We start from the raw sequence: 22349 nt of genomic DNA, 5'->3' as shown, positions 1-22349 counted from the left end.
CAGGTCACTGAGGCATGTCTCAGTCATCAGCGACAGCATCATTTTTCAACTCCACAGGCCTCCACAAGGAGGTCCAGGACAGGCAGAAGTGACTTTGAGTCAACCCTCAAACCACTTCCATTTACTTTCAATTCCAGTGAGCATCCTTTTCTGGAAAGGTTATTAGGAGCTGGGGATCATTACCAGTTAATCTAAGCACAGATCAGTGTCCTCTAGGCCGAGCTTTATTTTAAGAGTGCAATAACTCGCCCCAGACATTGATCTCGTTGAGTTTCTCCCTTTTCTCTCAGACCTTCTACTGAACATGTTCTTCCAGCCTGTATGATCTTTTAACTCTCACAGTGTTGATATAACACTGGCAAATTTACTGTGTAGAAACCATTATAGCAGTGACCTGGAACAACTTAGCAATCGCCCTAGCAACACCATACCACCCACGTAGCAACAACTTGCAAACCACTTGCGATACCATAGCAACCACCAAGCAACACCATACCACCCACATAGCAACAACTTGGAAACCACTTGAGATACCATAGCAATCACGAAGCAAAACTATGCCACCCACTTAGCAACACCATGCCACCCACTTAGCAACACCATAGTAACCACCAAGCAAATCCATACCACCCACATAGCAACACCTTAGCAACCACCTGTAATACCATAGCAACCAGCATAGCACCAACCTCTAACACCTTATCAACCACCTGAATTACATAAGCTACTGCCTTAGCATCCAGCTGGTATACCAAAGCAATCACCTTTGAACACCTTAGCAACATCACAGTACCCTTTTAACACCTAGTAAACTCCCGAAATGCCATTGCAACCTTCTAGAACACCTTATCAACCACCTAAAATATCATAGCAATCATCCTTAAAACCATCAAAAAAACACCACCTGAATTACCTAAGCAACTTCCCTAGCAATCAGCTGGTATATCATAGCAATCACCTTGGAACACCATAGCAATCATTATAGCAGTGACCTGGAACACCTTAGCAACAACCTGGCAACCACTTGAAATACCAAAGCAACCACCAAGCAACACCATACCACTCGCTTAGCAACACCATAGCAACCAGCAGGCAAATCCATACCACATGCTTAGCAACACCATAGCAACCACCAAGCAAATCCATACCACCCACTAAGCAACTTCTTAGCATCCACCATAGAAACACCACAGCAACCATCATAGCAGCGACCTGGAACGAACGCCTTATAAATCATCTGAAATGTCTTATACCAACCATCCTAGCAACCACCCTTAGCAACACCTTAGCAACACCAATGTACAACCATCTTGAAATACCATTATAACCACCGAGCAATACCTTACCGACCACATGGGACTTGCTGAAGTAAGCATCTGAAAAGCCTTAATAAATACTTGGGATACCATAGAAACCACTTTGCAACACAATTTCACACTAGTAACCACCCTAGCAACATCCTAGCAACAGTATAAGTCTGGAAGAGGAAGCCATTTAAGCTGCACAACCGTTCCGCACTTTTCTGGCCTGGAACGAAGGCGAGCAATAAGAACTTGATCATGTCCATCAGTGGAAGCTTCGGCTCTAGGAGAGGATAACGCAGCAGAGACACTTCCTCTCTGGCTGCCAGCAAACATCCCAAGTGCGAGAAGCAGAAGAAATGTAAATGTGTTATTAATGAGTGCTCATCCAAACCAGGCTGGGTGTTGAGCCTCGGGGAACATCTATGTTTGTTTGTCTGTTTTTTATCCAGTTTATGTCGCGGCAAATTATTAAAGTCATTAAACATGCAGCAAAAATTTGCCCTATAACTCAATGCCTGATCGAGATTATTAAATCCACTTAACATTCTGCAGACTTTGCATCCCTCCCTGGCCTGCCTGCCTCTCTCTCTCTCTCTCTTTCTCTCTCTCTCTCTCTCTCTCTCTCTCTTTCTCTCTCTAAAGAAAAGATGTAAATTCTATTTTTATATTCTTTGGAAATTGCATTGTGGAAACCTCTGACCCCGTCCACTGCAGCAGTAATATCAGAAGGTTGAGCAGTAGGCTGAGTTAATTAGTAAGTCCAGGGTTGGCCCAGGGTTCAGCGCTTACCTTTATGTGTAAATTAAACACAACATTACTCTTCATTATCACATGCTTTAATAAACACAGTAAGATCACTGAGCTCACCACTCCTTCGCTGTGGGAGAACTTACAGACCTTCATCAGTTCAATCAGCTTTAAGAAGAACAGAGGGGCTCCAGAGTGGTGCAGCCTTCTGAGCACTGGCCCTGTAGATGTACAATTACAGCCCTACAGCCCATCAGCCCAACCCCCTACAACACATCAGCAAACACCCTAGCAACCACCTTGAAACACTTAGTATTATAGTCTTCTCTTAGCAGCCATCTGAAATACCATAGCAATCACCCTAGAAACCATGTAGAACACCTTATCAACCACCTGAAATACCAGAGCAATATCCTCGAAGCCATGAAGAAACACCTCAGCAGCCACCTAAAATACCTTTTAAACTGTCCTTGCAACCAGCTGGTATACCATATAAATCCCCTTCGAACACCTTAGCAACATCACAGTACCCTTTTAATAACACCTTAGCAACCACCTGGAATACCATCACAATCACCCTAGCAAACACCAAGAAACACCACCATCGCAACCATGTAGAACACCTTACCAACCACCTGAAATACCATAGCAATCTCCCTCAAAGCCATCAGGAAACATCTAAGCAGCCACCTGAAATGCATAAGCAACTGCCTTAGCATCCAGTTGGTATTTTTGCTTTGCAATCATCCTAGCAACCACCATCGCAACCATCTCGAACACCTTATGAACCACCTACCTGGTATAGCATGGCAATTAACTTGAAACATCTTAGCAAAACCACAGTACCAACTTAACAACATCTAAGCATCCACCTTGGAAATCCCTAGCAACATCACAGTACCCTTTTAACAATACCTTAGCAACCGCCTAGATATCATTGCAATCACTCTAGCAACCACCAAGAAACCATCTAATATACCATAGCAATCACCATCAAAGCCATCAAGAAACACCTAAGCGGTCACCTACAACACCTGCCCTTGCAACCAGCTGGTATACCAGAGCAACCACTATGAAAAAATCTTAGCAATATCATAGTACCCTTTTAACAATACCTTAGTAAGTTCCTGAAATGCCATCACAATTATCCTAGCAACCACCATCACAACCATCTAGAACACCTTATCAACCACCTGAAATATCATAGCAACCACTTGGAACACCTTAGCAATCACCCTAGCAACCACCTGAAATTTTATGACAACCACCATAGCGACCACCGCAAATACATTAGCAGCTGTCCTAGCACCCACCTGGTATAGCATGGCAATTAACTCGAAACATCTTAGCAAAACCACAGTATCCACTTAACAACATCTTAGCAACCACCTGGAACACATTTGTTCAATCCCCAGTTTCGATCACCTGTGAGTTCGTCCTCAGGGAAGAAAATCTACACGTTTGGTGATGATTAATGAATGGAGAGTCTATTGATCGCTGTGTAGACCTCCTGCTGCCCCTGAGAAATGAAACCCTGACCTGATGGCAACCCAGGCCGCGACTAATGCTGCTATCATTGGCTGCTAATGTGAAGCAGCTGATGATGGAGGTGTTAGGGATGAAGGAGGTCCCTGGATCTCGGGCAGGACTATCTCCACCACTTGAGTGATGTTTACTCCTGTTTGCTCGGCATCTGTGAGGTTAGATGGTGGAGAAGAATCCGATGAAGGAGGGGGAGAGAAGCAGCACCTGCCGTCGCCATTTGGAGGAAATGTCAGCAGCCGAGCTGATTTATGGGGCAATGAAGTCAAAATGCACCATCTGTTTCCTGGACGCTATCCTGGCCCAATCTGATCCGAGCCAGCTTTGCTGACGTGCAGCCAGAGGGAAGGAGAAGAAAGAGCTGAGCTTGGAGTTGACCATTAAAGGTCTTACGGCTATTATTGTGTTTCTGTACTGTTCAAATATAAGGCAGTGTGATTGGCTGGGAGGTGTTCTGTATAGTGGAGTGTAGTTTAGTGTAGCAGAAGTTGTGGGTATCAACACCACCCTCCTGGTGGCAGACTGGAATTCCTTGGGTAAGACAAGATTCACATTTACGTTGCCCTGAAAATGAGCGCCAGCTAAATGCTGTGAATGTACATTCTAAACACCTTACACACCTAGAGCACCCTATTAACCACCTGCAATACCATAGCAACCATCTAGAACACCTTCTCAACCACCTGCAATTCCATAGCAATCTCCTTAGAAGCCATCAAGAAACACTTAACCAGCCACCTAAAATACCTTAGCAACCGCCCTAGCAACCAGCTGGTATACTATAGCAACCACCTTGGAACACCTTAGCAACATCAAGATACACTTTTAACAACACCTTAGCAATCACCCTATCAACCACCAGTGCTACCATCTACAACACCTTATGAACCACCTGCAATACCATAGCAATTATCCTCGAAGCCACAAAGAAATACCTAACCAGCCACCTAAAATACCTAAGCAACTACCCTAGAAACCAGCTGGTATACCATAGCAACTACTTGGAATATCTTAGCAACAACATCAAGGTACCTTTTTAACAACACCTTAGCAATCACCTGAAATACCATAGCAATCACCCTAGCAACCACCATTGCAACCATCTAGAACACCTTATCCACCACCTGAAATACTGTAGCATTCACCCTTGAAGACGTCAAAAACACCTAAGCAGTCATCTGAAATATCTTAGCAACTGCCCTAGCAACCAGCTGGTATACCATAGCAACCACTTGGAACATCTTAGCAACAACATCAAGGTACCCTTTTAACAACACCTTAGCAATCACCTGAAATACCATAGCAATCACCCTAGCAACCACCATTGCAACCATCTAGAACACCTTATCCACCACCTGAAATACTGTAGCATTCACCCTTGAAGACGTCAAAAACACCTAAGAGGCTCCTGAAATATCTTAGCAACTGCCCTAGCAACCAGCTGGTATACCATAACAACCACCATAGCAACCACTTGGAACACCTTAGCAATCACTCTAGCAACCTAGTAACCCTGAAATATAACAACCATGATGTGGGTATAAACAACATCCTATTTGTGGCAGACTGGGGTTTGATTTCTGAACTGGACAAGCCCACCATGCCACACCAAATCAAAAAAATCAAAAAGATGAACAGATGATAAAAGCGTATTGTTAATTTTTAGCTTAATTAAAGAGGAATGTTTTACTGAGGCCTGTCTGTACAGTACAGTGATTCACAGCTTGGGTTTCACTGTTGAACAGACTGGCTAGGCTGGACCTAAGAGCTCATGAAGGGACATAATACAGTGTGACGGGGTGGTATCTTGGTTGCAACTGGATTGCTGTCAATATGATTCTCCCCAGCAGGTGAAGTTTTTGTTGTCTGAAAATATAATAAATATCATGCTGTGGTTTAATCACAATGAGACACTTGAGGTTGTCCTGTACCGGCTCATACCGGTTTAGCACTTATTGCTATAGTATGCACTTTAACATCTTTTTTTTGCATTATATATGATTTAATTATGTAAATTATGTAATGTATTCATGTTTGTTTTGCAGAAAAAGGTTTTGAAGCTCCAAAAAGTTTGTAAATGTAGGCTTTGGAAGGCAAAAATTGTCTGTTTTATTAATATTAGACATATTTTGTCCCCCGTTTGATAAATAAGACAACCATCTACAGCGGTCCAGTATATTACTCATACTGTCTGTGCTGCTTTCTGAACTGACAGGTAGAGAAAGGTGCACTAAAGCAGTGTTCCTCAACCCAGTCCTTGGGGCCCACCAGACAGTTGGGATCTGGGACAGAGCAAAAATGTGGAACTGGGCCCCAAGGACTGGGTTGAGAAACACTGCGCTGAAGTAGACGCTTCCAAAATACAGAGGCAGACACCACCACTTTCAAGATCTTAGATATCAAAGAGCTTTTAAATATTAGTATGTAAACATCTGTGAAGTTTTAAGAGCCAGTGCTTTTTGCAAAAGTCTTCAACCCCTTTTAAAAATCATCAGATTAGTCTGGATTACAAATGACATTTATATATTATTATATTATATATTATTATTGTTATATATTATTATTTTATGCTGTCAAATTTTTTGGAACATCAGACTGTACCTGTGAATCACTAAACATTCAACTTTTCTGGATGAAAGGCGTCTTTTATTCAGGTATCCCTGTGAATCTGCAGGAAAACCGAGGAAATTAAGACCATAGAGCGTTCTGAGGAAATCAGAGATGAAGATATGGCTGCAAAATGAAAACTGGACTGTTTGGACTGTTGCATCAACTGTGAGGAAATGGAAGCTGCATAACACTACCCAAGCATTGCCTCCAGTGCCAAGGCCATCCCTCAAACCCCTGCTCAGAGCAAGAAGCAAACTTTTGATGGAAGCTACAGAGAGGCCATCAATCATTTTGAAGGAACCACAGAGTTCAGTAGCTAAAGCTGGATTGAAGGTGCACCAGTCAACTGTATCCAAGAAGCCTGAATGTGAGAGTGGCAAGAAAGAAGCTATGAAGGAGACCACAGTAAAGCACGTTCAGCAGAAGGTTTCATGGTCAGATTCCTCTAGACTGCCCATTCCTCCCCCAACACCATCACAAAAGTGAAGCATGGTGGGTGGTGGCAGCGTCCTGTTGTAGGGATGCTGTTACTCATTGAGAACTGGACATCTTGGGCGAGTCCAGACAAGAATCTGTGGCACTGTTTGGAAGTTAAGGTCCACAAGTATCATCTAACCAGCCTGAACAACCTGGAGCAGATCCACCCCCCACCCACCCACAAGTTCATGCCTGTAAATTGCCAAGGTACCGACACTAGGGTTGCATACCAACAGACAGCAAACACAGCATCCAAAACACACTGGCTAACGGCTAATGTTGTGTTAGCACGCTCACTAACGCCCTCGTCCAACATCGCTACCGCAGTGTTAGCATACCGGCTAAACGGTCTGGTTCCTCTAGTGTTACCTAGCATAGTGTTTCAGATTCTGAACACTTTGCAAGAGTTGTACAATCAGATACCATGAAATAACATCAGACAAAGAGCAACGTCCTGGTAAGGAGTTAGCATTATCTATCACAAACATTCACAAAAAATTTTTCCCATCTATCCAGCTCGGAGGTCTCTCCACCATCCAGTCACTGGTCCAGACAGCGCCCTCGTCTGATCTGAAACCTTTTCCTCTTTGGCTTTGGTGATGGTTTCTTGGCCATCACTCCTTAGCTAACACATAGCTAGCAAGGTACACCAGATACACCATCTCCCCTGCCCCTCCTCTTCACCCTTTGTTGCTGACTGTCCGGAGACGTGTTGTGAGGCCCGACCCGAGCCACTTTCCTTCTTTCGAATTCATTGAGCCAGAGCTGAGTACAAAAAGTGCATTTGCAGACGAGCTGAAATCGCATATAGCTCCTTTAATTACGCTAACGAAAAGCATGCTAAGTGTTCCCATTCATTTTACTGGCTGCGCTGTTGCTCTTTGCAGGCCAGTCTTGCTGTACTGCTTTAAAACCAGTCTGTCAGATTCCTGAAAGGAGTTCTAAATCAATACAGTCGCTTTAAATCAGCAGAAGTGGTGCTTTTTTTAAAACGCAGCCTAGTCTCAATTCACTCGTGCTAAACCTTTTCTCCACTCGCCCCCATATCAATAAGCATTTCACAGTAGGAAATACCTCCGGCAGTCCGCCAGCCCAGACATTCATCATGACTCAATAAATATCTAATGCAGGCAGTAGAGCGCAAAAAATTACAGCGTGATTTTTTTGAATGAAGAAGATGAATGGTTCTCCACAGCTCATTCCAAGAAGCTGTCCTTGTTCTGGCTAAACGTGTGCTTGTCTATGATTCATGAGGTGTTCTCTAGCATTAACCTCTCCACATTAATTCCCATTTGCTTGATCAGGGACTTCCATTATAATAAACAGACAGAGGCCTGGTGGAAATGATGAATAGTGCAGTCGCCCGTTTCCCCAGGTCTCTCCGTCACGTCCTGTAAGTGTGGGGGTGATGGGTTGACGTGCTGAGACAGTTTGTCAACAATCTGAGGCAGATTGTCAATGACAAATGAGCTGGAATGGAGCTGGGTGTGTTTTAAAGCAACGATATGCGGCATTTTTACCTTCAAACAGCAGCTTCAGAATCCTGCTGATGCTCCACTGACTGTATCAGGGAGAAGGTATCTCTGTCATTTCCATTCCCATTGTACTCCACAACTGTAGGGGGAGCCAAAAAAACCCCCCAAAAAACTACTCTTGCATAATGCTGCTTTAAAAGCATTATAATTAAAACTTCCCAGCCAGCATGTCATGATGTCGGCATGGGCTCTTACTGGGTTTGTACATGTGTTTTTCCTGGGACCCAGTTGAGCTTCCCAAATGGGGCCTATTGTCACACCCCTCACCTGGGTCCCATCTAGGCCTCATGTGCAGTTTACAGTCAAGATGGGGCCCATGTTTAACCCTTCCTGGTCCTATCCCTGACTCTGGTGGGCATCCATTGTTGGGACCTAAGTCCAGTCAGGTTTACTTAAAGACGTCTGAGATTGGAAAGCTGTATTTATCTTCCACAGGAACTGGAAGTGACGAACTGTGAACCGCAGACACTGCTGTTCCTCCTTCAAAAGCAAAACAGGCCAACAAGCTGTAAAACAGCCCAATTCCAAAATTTCCCCCTGAACTGTTGCTTAATCGTCTTTGCTATTCAGAGAAGGTCAAATCGGAGGAAGCACCACTGTAAATATGTCTTCCTGGCTGCTGAGCGAGATACCCACTGACAGAGATGCTAAGCTAAGCTAAGCTATGTGACTGTTTCGATTACATAAAACAGTCAATAAAAGCCAATCTACATTTTTTTTCTCTTTTTTTTCAGACAGGAAAACCAGTGTGTTTTTTTTCTTAGGTAAAGTAACAGGGTGGTAAATAGGCTTGTTAAACTGCATCTGAGCATTTTCCGCCCCAACTTACTATCACACACTTACCATTTACACATTAAACAACCTAAATACTCATGCAATACTAAATGCATTCTACGGCACCTTTAAAAACTGGCCAGGTGGTCATTCCGTGGCTTGTTTTATCAGAGGTGTTTTGGCTATGTTTGGTCATTTTTTAATCAGTGCCGTATTTAGTTTAATGTGTCGCTCTCCATATTTTTTGCTTGGGGCTAACAAAAGATAGATAAAACTGAGACTTGGAGAGAGTAATTCTGGTGTTGGCAGAGTTGCTTCTGAAAGCACACACACACACACACACACACACACACCAGTACAACCTGTTCTCTTTCTCAGCAATAAGAATCTCCTGAATTTGCAAAGTGCAATGCCAAAAAAGTCACAGTGCGGACATTTCTCAGGCGGAAAAGCACAGAAATGCAGCGGTTTTATTAAGTTTGTGTGTCCGCAACTTGCCTAAAGTCAGCTTTAAATCCAAATGTACCCTTTTAAAGGGTTCCCATTTTCCAGGTATTTTTGCAAGTAAATATAATGCACCATAATGACTGTGTAAGAAAGCTGGCATAACCTCTTTCTGCAGGATCCTGAGTGTTCACTATTCACTATTTCTGCTGTTTAATGTACTTTTCTCTATTACATTCTTTAGCAAAGGCAATGCTTCTTTATACATTTACATTTACATTTATGGCATTTAGCAGACGCTCTTAACCAGAGCGACTTACAAGGTTACTCGTATTATAGAGGTGGGTCAGTGTAGTGTTAGGAGTCTTGCCCAAGGACTCTTATTGATGCAGCACAGCACCCACAGTCACCCAGACTGGGAATCGAACCCCAGTCTCCCACATGGTGTGGCAGCTCACTGGCAGGTAGTGGTGTTATCTGTTGCGCCACACCAACCACATTTATAGAACCTTGACATCTCTTTAAGGTTTAAGCTTTAAGGTTAATGTTAAACCTTGGTCGGGTGTAGGTTCCTCCACCCTGTAGAGTTTCATGAATCTAGCTTAAAAACTGTAACAAGGAGTGGGGAAAAAACATAGCGCATCCAACAAGAACGAAAGCTTTGTATATCTTTTCTACAGCAGTAAAAACATGGTTCTCCCCGAACAGCGAGATATCAGGAGAGAAATACAGACATGGCTATAGAGAGTGCTCAGTTAAGCTAATGCTACTCAGTTAGCTTCTTGAGCTAAAGGCTAAAAACACACCCTCAGGCTAGGCCCATTCTTCTTGCACCTTTCCTCCAGCTCTGAGGGGTTTTTCTTTGCCACTGTCGCCGTTGGCTGCTCACTGGGGGTCTTGGATCCGTTTTTTCAGTTTTCTGTCTTTTACTAATTACTAATTATGTAAAGCTGCTTTGTAAAAACAACAGTTGAAAAAAGCCATACAAATTAATTTGACTTGACTTGACTTGACCTTCTTCTTTAGAGTTAGAGATTCTTCAGAAAGAGGAAAATCTGTATTTCTACTCAACTAAAAAGCCCTGAAGACACACAAGCATATTCCATTAGGTTTAGCGGCTATGCTACGTTGTTTTAGCTAAACCTTCGCCCTCATGTTGACTAGCAACAGTGCTCATTGGTAATGGACTACTTTATTCAGTGGAGGAATTGTTAATGGTCAATGTTTTTATGTAAACAAATACATTTATGAAATGAACATTGGTGTATTTTATCATATTTTATGTTGACTGAGGTTTTATTCAAGCAATAAGCCGCTTGAAACCGTCTGTTACTGTGATTTTATCTCGGGGAAGGAAGTTCTAAAGGCACTCTTTAGGCCAAAAAGCCTCTTTAGCCTTCCCCATGATAAAATTACAGTAACAGCTGGCATCAATATTACATATTACTCCCTTCTGGCTGGTCTCCCTTTGTGCACCATCAGACCCCTGCAACTTATCCAGAATGCAGCGGTGCGGCTCGTCTTCAACGTTCCTAAATTCAGCCATGTTTAACTCTTCACTGCCTTCCTGTAGCTGCTGCCCAGGTCATCAGATTTAGACCCCTGACTCTGGCCTACAAAGCCAAGACTGGACCAGCCAGCCCCTCCGTACTTGATGGCGATGGTCAAAAGCCGATCTGCACCAAGAGCCCTTCCAGCTTCAAGTACGGCTCGGCTCGACCCGCCATCCTTTAAGATCCACGGAAGACGAGCGTCCAGACTTTTTTCTGTCCTGCACCGAAGTGGTGGAACGAGCTTCCCCTGGGTGTCCGAATGGCTCAGAGAGTCCAACGCTTGCTGTCCTCAAACCCAGACTGAAGACCCTCCTCTTCCGAAAGTACTCAGGTGAAGAGAAGAGTACTATGGTCTCCTTACTGATTTGTGTTTAGTAGAGTCTAAGCTAAGAACTTTTAGTCTATTCAAACTAGCTGAGGTTTTTCTTGAGTGAACAGTGAAGCACTTTTGTTAGTCGCTCTGGATAAGAGTGTCTGCAAAATGCCGTAAATGTAAATGTAAATGTATTAAAACCACAATAACCACGGGTACTTTTAAATTCATAAAAGCTCATAATTCCACACTGATAGACAGTGTTTAATTCAGCATTAGCTTCTGTCAGCATTGCAGACACGAACCTCAGTACAAGATATGAGGCATAGCAAACCATATCACCCTTCTGTCAATACAAACCTGCTTTAGCGAGATGCTGCAGACAGGCTTAACACCAAGAAGCTCCCGTTGACTGCAGTTATTAAAACATAATCAGAAATGTGATCAAAATGAATGCGGCCTATATCGAACAGGCAACAGCGCTCGTACTCCACACAAAGGCTTTTTGACGTGCACATATCTGTCTTGATGAAACTGGATAGGACTTTTATTATGTAGTGCTTTGAGAACGTCCCCAAAATTGAGAAAAACTCAGTGTAGTCCAGAGGTATTGCTCAGTGAGCCCTTAACTCTTTAATTCCAAGCCAAAAGCATCCATTCCTGCCTCACAGTGTACTCTAGTAACGTCATTTCTCAGATTCTGTTGGAGCTTTACTTCCTGATGTTAAAGTTACTATCATTTTGAGCATGAAAACCTATGAATATTAATATCCTGCATACTTCAGAGGCTTTTTGAGTATATTTCCATTTACTATATAATCAGAATTTCACCAAATAATCTTCTAATAAATGCATTGCTGCACCCATTGCTGACACAGATGTACAGATTCACTTGTCTAGTCCCTGTAGAGAAAAAGTATAGCTGAAAGAATAGGGCTTTCTGGATATACATGACCCTATTGGCACCATGCTGCCTAATAATGCCAGGCGTGGGCTAGTAGAGGGGTATAAAGCCCCCCAGCATTGAGCTGTGGAGCAGTGGAAGAACTGTGTTCTCTGGAATGATGAATGGTGGTGCTCCATCCAGTACTTTTGAAGAAGTTGGGGATGAGGTGAGGTGGTGAACATCCAACATCCTGACCTCACTAATGCACATTTGCGAGTGGTACCGTTACACTACAGGCGGTATTTGCTTATTATTCTGTATATTTTTAATTTATTCCTACTTTAAATGAATTCAGTAACAGGTTATGTAAAAGTGTGAAAGTGAGATAAAATAAAAAATATATAGAATAATAAGCAAATACCATCTGCAGTGTAACGGTACCACTCGCGAATGTGCCCCTAGATTACTGACCGACTGCATATCCTTGTTGTTCCCAGTAAAATAGATCAACATGTGGAATTGGAGCTTCCTGTAAGCCGCCGTCTTTCTATTACTGTATATAAGAAGGCCTGTGCTGCCTTTTTTGTTGGATGGAACTGCAGTGAGTTGAGTGGCCCCAACACACAATATTGTAAAACAACATTTAATAATGGAAGACATTAGTTCACATTATTATATGTGGGACCGGGCCCTGTTAAGCTCTACACGTCATTTCAGATAAACAAGGGAATTTTTAATGAATCCCGAGGCAAGCATAATCAATATTCCCTTAATTATGCAGATTTTGACGTTTCTGGCAGCTAGAATCTGAATCTGGAAATGCTAATCAGCTTAATCAGTGTTGTCAGACTCTGGTCTTCCATCTATTATTATTATTATTATTATTATTAAAATTACCTTAATTACAAAGATTTTGACAAGAGCAGCTTTAGACTTATGTTCTGAAAAAGCTACAGCAATGCTAATCGGCTTATTCACATTTTATTTATATCACTACAGATTCAGCAGAACTAGATAATGTCGTATTAGAGCAGATTTGAGCGTTTCTAATTTGGTTTCCAGCTGTATTTTGAGCGCAGCCTCGCGGCCCTCGATGGGCACTTGTGTTCCGGCTCACAGAGGAACACATTAGGAGATCAAGCCACTTCTCTTCAGGTTCAAATCTGACACTGCAGATTAATAATGCAGTGCTTAGCTCATCGACCTTCACTCAAATCCCTTCCAGATGCAGCCTTCAGCATGACTCTCCTGGCCTCTGAGTCTCCCTGTGGAGAGCTGATGATGCTCATGATCATGGTGATGATGATGGTAATGATGGAGACCGTTTCTGATGAAGACATCAGGGAGAACCTTGATGGGAGCGAGAAGATGAAGCCATCTCATAACCCACCAGGTGCAACATAGTCAACGCAGGCAGAAATAGAGGATGTTAATTGGGGGGTCAGTGTGGTCAGTAGAACCACACATTGACAAAACGTCTGCACTAGGGTTTCTCATTGGGACAAATGGGACTTTTCTGATATTCTATAAAGTTTGAAGTATAACAGACAGTTGCTATGAAAGACAGTGCTGGTAGGCGGAGCATTGATAGGTCATAGGATAGGAATAGAATCTTCAAAACATCAGGCAGGTCTTGTGGCAGGTCTTATCCTGGTATGCAGTGGTCAGTAGCTACCAAAAATGCTTCAAGGAAGGACACCCGGTGAGCAACTGTGCACCCAAGGCTCATTAAGGCTATCCATGAAGGCCCCACCTCACAACTTATAGCATTAGATGAGCACCAGGTGGTATTATGTTGGCCCCAGATCCTATCAGGTAAGCAGCAGGTAGTATTAGGTGAGCACCAGATAATATTAAGTGAGATCAGATAGTATCAGGTGATCCAGATAATATAAAGTGAGTGGCAGGCAGTATTAGATGAGCACCTGATACTATTGGGTGAGCACCAGATAGTATCAGATGGTCACCAGATACTTTTAGGTGAGCACCTGATACTATTGGGTGAGCACCAGATAGTATCAGATGGTCACCAGATACTTTTAGGTGTGCACCTGATACTGTTTCGTGATTCAGATACAAACCGGATTCCAAAAAAGTTGGGACACTAAACAAATTGTGAATAAAAACTAAATGCAATGATGTGGAGATGGCAAATGTCAATATTTTATTCGTAATAGAACATAGATGACAGATCAAAAGTTTAATCTGAGTAAATGTAACATTTTAAAGGAGAAATATGTTGATTCCAAATTTCATGGCGTCAACAAATCCCAAAAAAGTTGGGACAAGTAGCAATAAGTGGCTGGAAAAAGGAAATTGAGCATATAACAAACGGCTGGAAGACCAATTAACACTAATTAGGTCAATTGACAACATGATTGGGTATAAAAAGAGCTTCTGTCAGTGTCAGTGTCTCTCTGAAGCCAAGATGGTAAGAGGATCACCAATTCCACCATTGTTGCGCAGAAAGATAGAAAAATATTGACATTTGCCATCTCCACATCATTGCATTCAGTTTTTATTCACAATTTGTTTAGTGTCCCAACTTTTTTGGAATCCGGTTTGTAGTTTTAGGTGAGCCAGATAGTATTAGATGAAGACCAGGCAGTATTATGTTGGCCCCATATACTATTAGGTAAGCACCAGATAGTATTAGGTAGAAAAGTAGAGAAGAGAGGCTAACACAAAGCATGCTAATTGTTCCCACTTCTTTTAATGGGGGTATTGTTGTTCTTTGCAGGCCCTGACTGGTAGTTCAAGTGATCCAGCTTACAAAATTTGCCATTAACCTCTTTAACTTGTGTGATATGAGAAGATGTAGATCAAAACTGCTCTCCCCCCGATATCCATACAACTTTAAGGATTTGAGGAGACGGCTTATTTTCGTGGTTAAATCAGTGCCAAAGAGCACATCAAAAATTAAGGCCAAGTGGACAGTATCAGGTCACCTTTGGTCTGCGGTCCAAGAGAGCCGTCTGCAAATAGCAGCCTGAAGCACTCGAGAACCTTCTCTATTCCATCGAGAGGAATTCCCACATTACCATATGTCACAGCATGAAACACTCCCTTCTTTAAGGTCGAGATGAAGGAGTGGAGGATCACTGGCCTCTTGGACTGTTACATAAAGCAAAGAGGGCGGTGCGGTGGGTTTCTGGGCCAGATCAGGTCGACATAATCATGCTGTTAAATTACACTGAATGTATATGGGGACAGGTGCCAGTGGAGCAGAGAACCCTTCTACCCATGTTCTATTCTGCCATGTTTCGTATCTTGCTGTGCGTTAAGGGGCAGAAAAGGGGTCTTTAGAGCACTGAAGTTTCTGTTTTTCCTAAAGAACCGTATTTGTAAATGAGATGTGAGTGTGAAGAACTTTAGATAACCTCCATAGGATATAAAGCAAATTAGGTGAGCGGCAGATAGTGATAGATAGACACCAGAAACTATTAGGTGGCCACCAGATACTGTTAGATGTTTGTGACACCCCGGAATACGTGCACCACCTTTAAAGATAGACACCAGAAACTATTAGGTGGCCACCAGATACTGTTAGATGAGCATAAGATGGGATTAGGTGATCAAAATTGTTTTAGGTGAGCCAGATAGTATTAGATGAGCACCAGATTATTATGTGGGCACCAGATACTAGAAGGTAAGCAGCAGGTAGTATTAGGTAACCACCTGATACTATTACTTGAGCACCAGATACTATTAGGTGAGCATAAAATAATATTAGATGCGCACCAGATGGTATTATGTTGGCACCAGATGGTATTATGTTGGCACCAGATAGTATTAGGTAATCCAGATAGAAGAAGGTAAGCAGCAGGTAGTATTAGGTGCACCTGATACAATTAGTTGAGCACTAGATACTATTAAGTGAGCATTAGATAGTATTAGGTGAGCACTAATAGTACTAAGTTAGCACAAGATTTTCAAGTTTTAGGTGATCCAGATGAGTAGCAGGTAGTATTAGGTGAGCACCAGATAGTATTAGATAGGCACCAGATACTATTAGGTGAGCATAAGATAGTATTAGGTGAGCACCATATAGTATTGGATAGGCACCAGATACTATTAGGTGAACATAAGATAGTATTAGGTGAGCCAGATAATATAAAGTGAGTAGCAGGCAGTATAAGATGAGCACCTGATACTATTATGTGAGCACCAGATAGTATCAGATGGGCACCAGGTACTATTAGGTGAGCATAAGACAGTATTAGGTGATCCAGATACTTTTAGGTGAGCCAGATAGTAAGAAGAAGGTAAGCAGTAGGTATAAGGTATAGAAGGTAAGCAGCAGGTAGTATTAGGTAAGCACCCAATACTATTAGGTGAGCACCAGATTTGAAAGCTTTTCTGTTTGCCCATTCATCACAGAATATTCACACAGTGTAAAGGGCAGCGGCTGTACTTAAATAATGTAGTAAAGTAAATGACTAAACGGGCAGATTATACATGCTGTTCACATCTTCACAAAAACAGTAAATTCAGAATTATAATTGTAAAACAGCTGGATAAAAAAAATTCCCTTTTCATCCTTAAGCAGATTCAGTGGCCACACAATGCGCCGCTGTGTTGCTTTAGTTAGGCTCATTGAATAAATAATTGAGGGGTGATGACACAGCTGTGATGTTACAATGAAAACCCATGCTGGGCTGTTCACTCGTGGGATATTCATAATTAATAAGCGACCTGCTGAGCTGGACGTGTGTGTGACTGATGTGTGAGCGTGTGAGTTGGAGTCCAGCCACAGTTGGCCTTCAGGACGTGCTGGGAATAGGCCCGAGGCTTTTAGCTGTGAATATACGGTCCAGGTACTGTCGGAAGAGTGCGGAGGCCGTACCCTCTGCAGTGGTACAGTACTGAGGCCTGCGTGCTCTTCCTTCCCGGTTCTTCTGTATTCTTTGACACGTTTGAAAGCCATAAGACAACAAGAGCTGTGGAGTCCAGGGGAAGCTGTGGCTGCTAACTAATGCATGAGAAGCTTTGAAATGACGGAATAAAAGGGAATGGTGCTACTTGGGTGAGGTGTGCTGAGTTTTGACCGGGCTTTGTGAGTGTCTGCCAGCCTCTGCTTTGGCTCAGGCTTTTTAACACCTGGCATGAAGGGGAAAAAGAGAGGAGGGAGGCGTGTAATTTAGCAGAGTGGCAGGCTGTCCAGAGCTGAAACGTGCATGACAGGACATGAATGACTGCCTTTACTGACACTTAAGGGAGCCTTTTTCCTCTGTAACACAAGCCCTCACTGTCCCTCTCATCAGGGACACTAATTGTAGCCTTCCTAAGTAAATGTGTCATTCCGGGACAGGTCAGTCACGAGATCGCAGCATGATCACATTTTAAAAATTGGTCCTTTTTTATGCTGTGTGTCTACCCACCCTGTCGGCCACTCTATTGGAAACACTCAACATAAGCTTTAAAACTGGTCAAGAACCTTTATACCCCTCTAGCCCACACCTGGCATTAGGCAGCATGGTGTAAATAGGTTCATGATGTTTATCTGCTCCAGAGAGTCCTATTCTATTATATAATATAATAAACTTAGTCTTAGTCTTAATATCCATACTTATATACCTTGATTTGTATTTTATCTGTTTTATTGTCTATAATACTGTCTATTGTATTATATATTTTTATATATTTATATTTATATATATTTTTTAAAAAATGTAACTTTTATTATCTTAATTATTCACATTTTATTTTATATTAAATTGTTATTTTTATTATTTTTTATTAATTATTATTATTATTATTATTATTATTACCTTTATCCAGCACTTTCACCTGTGAAGCACCTTGAATTTAAGTTTTATTTGTCTGAAAGGTGCTATATAAATGTTTTTGATTGACTGATTGATTGACTGATTGATTGATTGATTGATTGATTGATAGACAAGCTCTGTGTGTGCATTTTAGGATTGTCGGAGACATCTTTACTCATCTTGAGGTCTGCTCTTGCTAGGACATCCTTGACCTGGCCATGCTGGTCAGCTGTTCCATTTTAGTGGACAGCAGAACGTCTGATTTCTGATTGTTTTGAGGTCTTTTTAATCCCCACCCACAAACTTCCTCTGGTCATCTAATGTTCCAAAGCCTATAGGCTGCAGCCGAGGCAGGGCGGGTCCTGGTAGGACTGTCAGGTCCTGGGTAGGACTGTCGGGTCCTGGGTAGGACTGTCCTTCGTAGTAGTTTATTGGCCACACAAATGAAACAGTGTAACAAGGCAGCGCGGTGACGTCTCCAGAAAGGTCTGGCCTGTTGCGGGTGCGGCGGAAAGGAATTTTTTAAAACGAACTCTGCTCAGGAGGCTTCATTTTTCTGCCATTTTTATGATGCTGTTTTGTTGTGGGTCCTTGTGCGAGTACTGTGGGTATCTGGGAAGGATACACCAGCAGTGTCCTTCAAATCGTTCAGACTGCATTTCTAGGCTGTAGACGAAGGGTCCTTCAATGTCCAGATGTTTAAATATGTTAAAAATCAATGGTTTTAATAGGGTGTCCAAACTTTGTCACATGACTGTAGCGCAGGTCATCCAAGTATCTAGTATCTTTGCAGTACGGTGAACTTCTATATTATTTTCACTGGCTTCCTTTGTTATAAACAATCAGAATTCTGGCCCCCTGATCCCATATCTGGGAGGCTGTTGGGTCTTGTCGTGTATTGAGTCCTGAGTTTTCACACCTTCTCAACAAGCCTTACAGCACATTACTGTCCACAGCTACAACCCAGCCTGACACCATGAGGACCTTGAGGCTTTGAGCAGCCTCGATAATATCCGTCTCATTTTTTTTTTTTTAGCAATTTCCTGCCATCAGATGCCAAGACCCATCTGCTGATGCTATCAGCACCCAATGGAGTTACATAACAGCAGTAAATATATCTGCAGAAGTATCCACATACAATACAACTTCATCCCCTGCCTCCTTTCTTATTCTTTACGGGGACGATGAGGAGCACAGCCACTTTCGGGTCAAAGGCATCTGAATCAATCAAAGGTGTCAAAAGTATTCCCATTCATTCCTCAACTGAGAACTGAGTGGAGATACTAGGGTTTAAAAGACTTCTATAGAAGCTGAAGTACCAACTGAAGCTTTTTACTCCAGTAAAAGTGTAAAAGTACTGGTTTCAGAACGACTTCAAGTAGAAACGTAAAAGTAATCGAAGGAAAACAAGGCCGAAAGCTTAGGCCGCACCACAGGGGTCTATAGTGCACTATCCCCTCACCTCCCCAAAAACCCATTTCTCTAAAAGCCATAATGAGGAGAATGTTCTATTAAAATGTTGATGTTAAAAATGTTGGGCTGCACTAGGCTCCTGTTTCAGCTGCAGATCTGCCCATTGAAAATGAAGCATTTCAGTAATATCAGCTCTATTAAAGGAGCGTCTCTGTGCTCTACTGAGCATTAACATGAGCTTCATGGAGGAAAATATGAGGAGTCGTTGTCTAGAAGTTCTGTAAAGCTGCAGAAAATCAGACTTCAGAGGCGTGTGATCAATAAGCTTTATTGGAATGTAAATGTGGGGCTCAGTCGGGACGTTTCACTGCAGCTCTCTTGAGTCTCTGCCACGGACACAGTCTTCATACTAGACTACAGACGTCTGCTGTGAGCTGCTGGAGAGGGACGGGACGTGTGCAGGTGTGATGGATCGCTTATAAACCAATAGGGAGTCAGAATGGTGTCTGTTTATACTTCTCATCCAACCACGATCAGACTCACACTTTCCGGATGGAGAGATTTATCTGGAGAGGGTTTTTATTGATGACGAGCCGGAATGAAAACAAAGGGAAATGAAATAGGAGGAACGAGGCTGTTTTTAAAATGTAAGGAGGAGAAAGTTCAGATAATTGGGGGAAAATGTGAGAAGTAGAAGTAAAAAGTCTGAAAAATAAAGAATTACTCCAGTAAAGTTTAGAGAACCAGCATTTCTACTTAAATAAGATAACAAAGTATTTGTACTTCCTTGCTTGACTCCTCTGGATTCAATGCTACTGCACCTCATATATATATATATATATATATATATATATATATATATATAGTAATATGTGATAAATGTAAATTGTGATTTTTTATGTATGTAGATGCAATTTTCCAGTTACTTAAATATATGACATATATCTGAAATCTATACATGACCATAAATCAGATTTCAGATATTTAAGTATAAGGATTTGGAATACGTCATATATATATATACACACACACATTTATATATTTACACACACACGTATTCCCTGTCTGGGTGACTATTCTGCGCTACACCAATAAGAGTCCTTGGGCAAGACTCCTAAAACTACATTCGCCCTCCTCTGTAATACAAGTAACCATGTAAGTAAGCGTCAGCTAAATGCCATAAATGTAAATGTAAAAAAAAAAAAAAAATATATATATATATATATATATATATAGATAGATAGATAGATAATTGGGTGAAAATGTAAGAAGTAGAAGTAAAAAGTCGCTGAAAAATAAAGAATTACTCCAGTAAAGTTTAGAAAACCAACATTTCTATTTAAGTAAGATAACGAAGTATTTGTACTTCGCTACTTTTCACCTCTGGAATCAATGCTGCTGCGCCTCAGACGACTCTCAGTCGATACTTCATGCTCTGTCTCAGTTCGTTAAAAAGTTCTTTCTGTGAAGATCTAGTACGTACTTGCCGAGGTGCTTCGTTAAGTGGAGGTGTGTGGAAATTGCCTACTGCAATCAGAGGCCCTGAATCAGAGCAGTGGCTGGGGAACTGATGAACAAAGCAGCTCTCAGCAGTAAAGCTCCTCCAGACATCTTGTTTTTGCTAATTGTGCTGGAACTAAAATTAATATATGCAGCATTTTTTAAATAAAAACCCCAGAAACAGGCTGAACTGGGAGAGTACAAGTTTAAGTACAAGCAGACTCTCCTTCAGGATGACGGTGCATTATTTGGTAAATGATATGGAAATTGCTGCTCAAACTCCCCCTCCTGATTGGCAGATAGCTCCGCATGGACCATCAAAAGCAGACGCTCACACTGTCATGCTCATCACGTCAAGCTCTGCTATGACAGGCTGCCGTACGAAAAAAATCCACAGCACTGGATGAGGAAAACAACAGGCCCTGTGCCGTTCCTGACAGGTCCCAAAATGCAAGACTTGGCTTTTAAAAGACCTTTATTGAATGACGAGCCTTTTTTTTTCTTCCAAACCTGGGGAACGCTCCCACCTCTTGGTCTGACATTTACATAGAATACAAGAAGCTGCTACGGCATGATATACACGCTTAAAAATAAAGGCACCTAAATGCTTCTCATTTGGGCTCTAATTTTTTTTTCTTTCAATTGATCTCGAACCTTTCCATCATGTGGAAGCTCTGCAAACTACAAATCAGCAGGAATCTGATATATGTATATATATATATATATATATAGATATATATCATAATGGATGGGGCATATACTCCAAACTATATGCACATATATATTGTATATATATACATGTGTGTAATATATGTGGATCATATGTCCATTTTTGATTATTAGGATAGATACATATATAGTAGAAAGTAAACAGAAATAAATATGTAAATAAACATCAATTAGTATCAACATTTTTTACAATTTCTACTTTTTGACATATTATGAATCTGGCAGTTGTTCTGTGTGTTGCATCCACATTTTATGATCAACAGACCAATAGAAAAGCTCCAAAATGGCCTGGAATCAAACATTTTTACATTGACTTCCATTGAACGTTAAGTACGTTTTTCCCTTCTCCTGTAAAGTTTTGGACATATGGCATATGGTTTTCTACCATTCGGCGTTAAATACACAGTATGTGCTTTACATTCAAGACCATTCAAAAGTTTAGACACACGTGATTGAATGTGTGCTGATCATCATCTTAGAAACACCTGATCCAAATACTTTGACCATATTTTTGCTTTCAATAGGAGGACACTGGGGGACACGCATGGTATCCACCGTAGTTCGGATGTTGTGGCTGGTGGGTTTCGAGTAGGCCTGAGTTGTAGGGCCGTGGCAGTGTGTGTGTGTGTGTGTGTGTGAGGGTGGGAATGCCTCTCAAACCATGCAGCTAATATACATTAATAAACACACATTTACTTAGCAAAACAAATAAATAGCCTTAATAGCCTATATGACCAAACCATCTCAACATACA

Source organism: Salminus brasiliensis, chromosome 23, assembly GCF_030463535.1.
Source record: "Salminus brasiliensis chromosome 23, fSalBra1.hap2, whole genome shotgun sequence".
Lineage (NCBI taxonomy): Eukaryota > Metazoa > Chordata > Actinopteri > Characiformes > Bryconidae > Salminus > Salminus brasiliensis.
Note: the sequence above shows the minus strand (reverse complement) of the source record.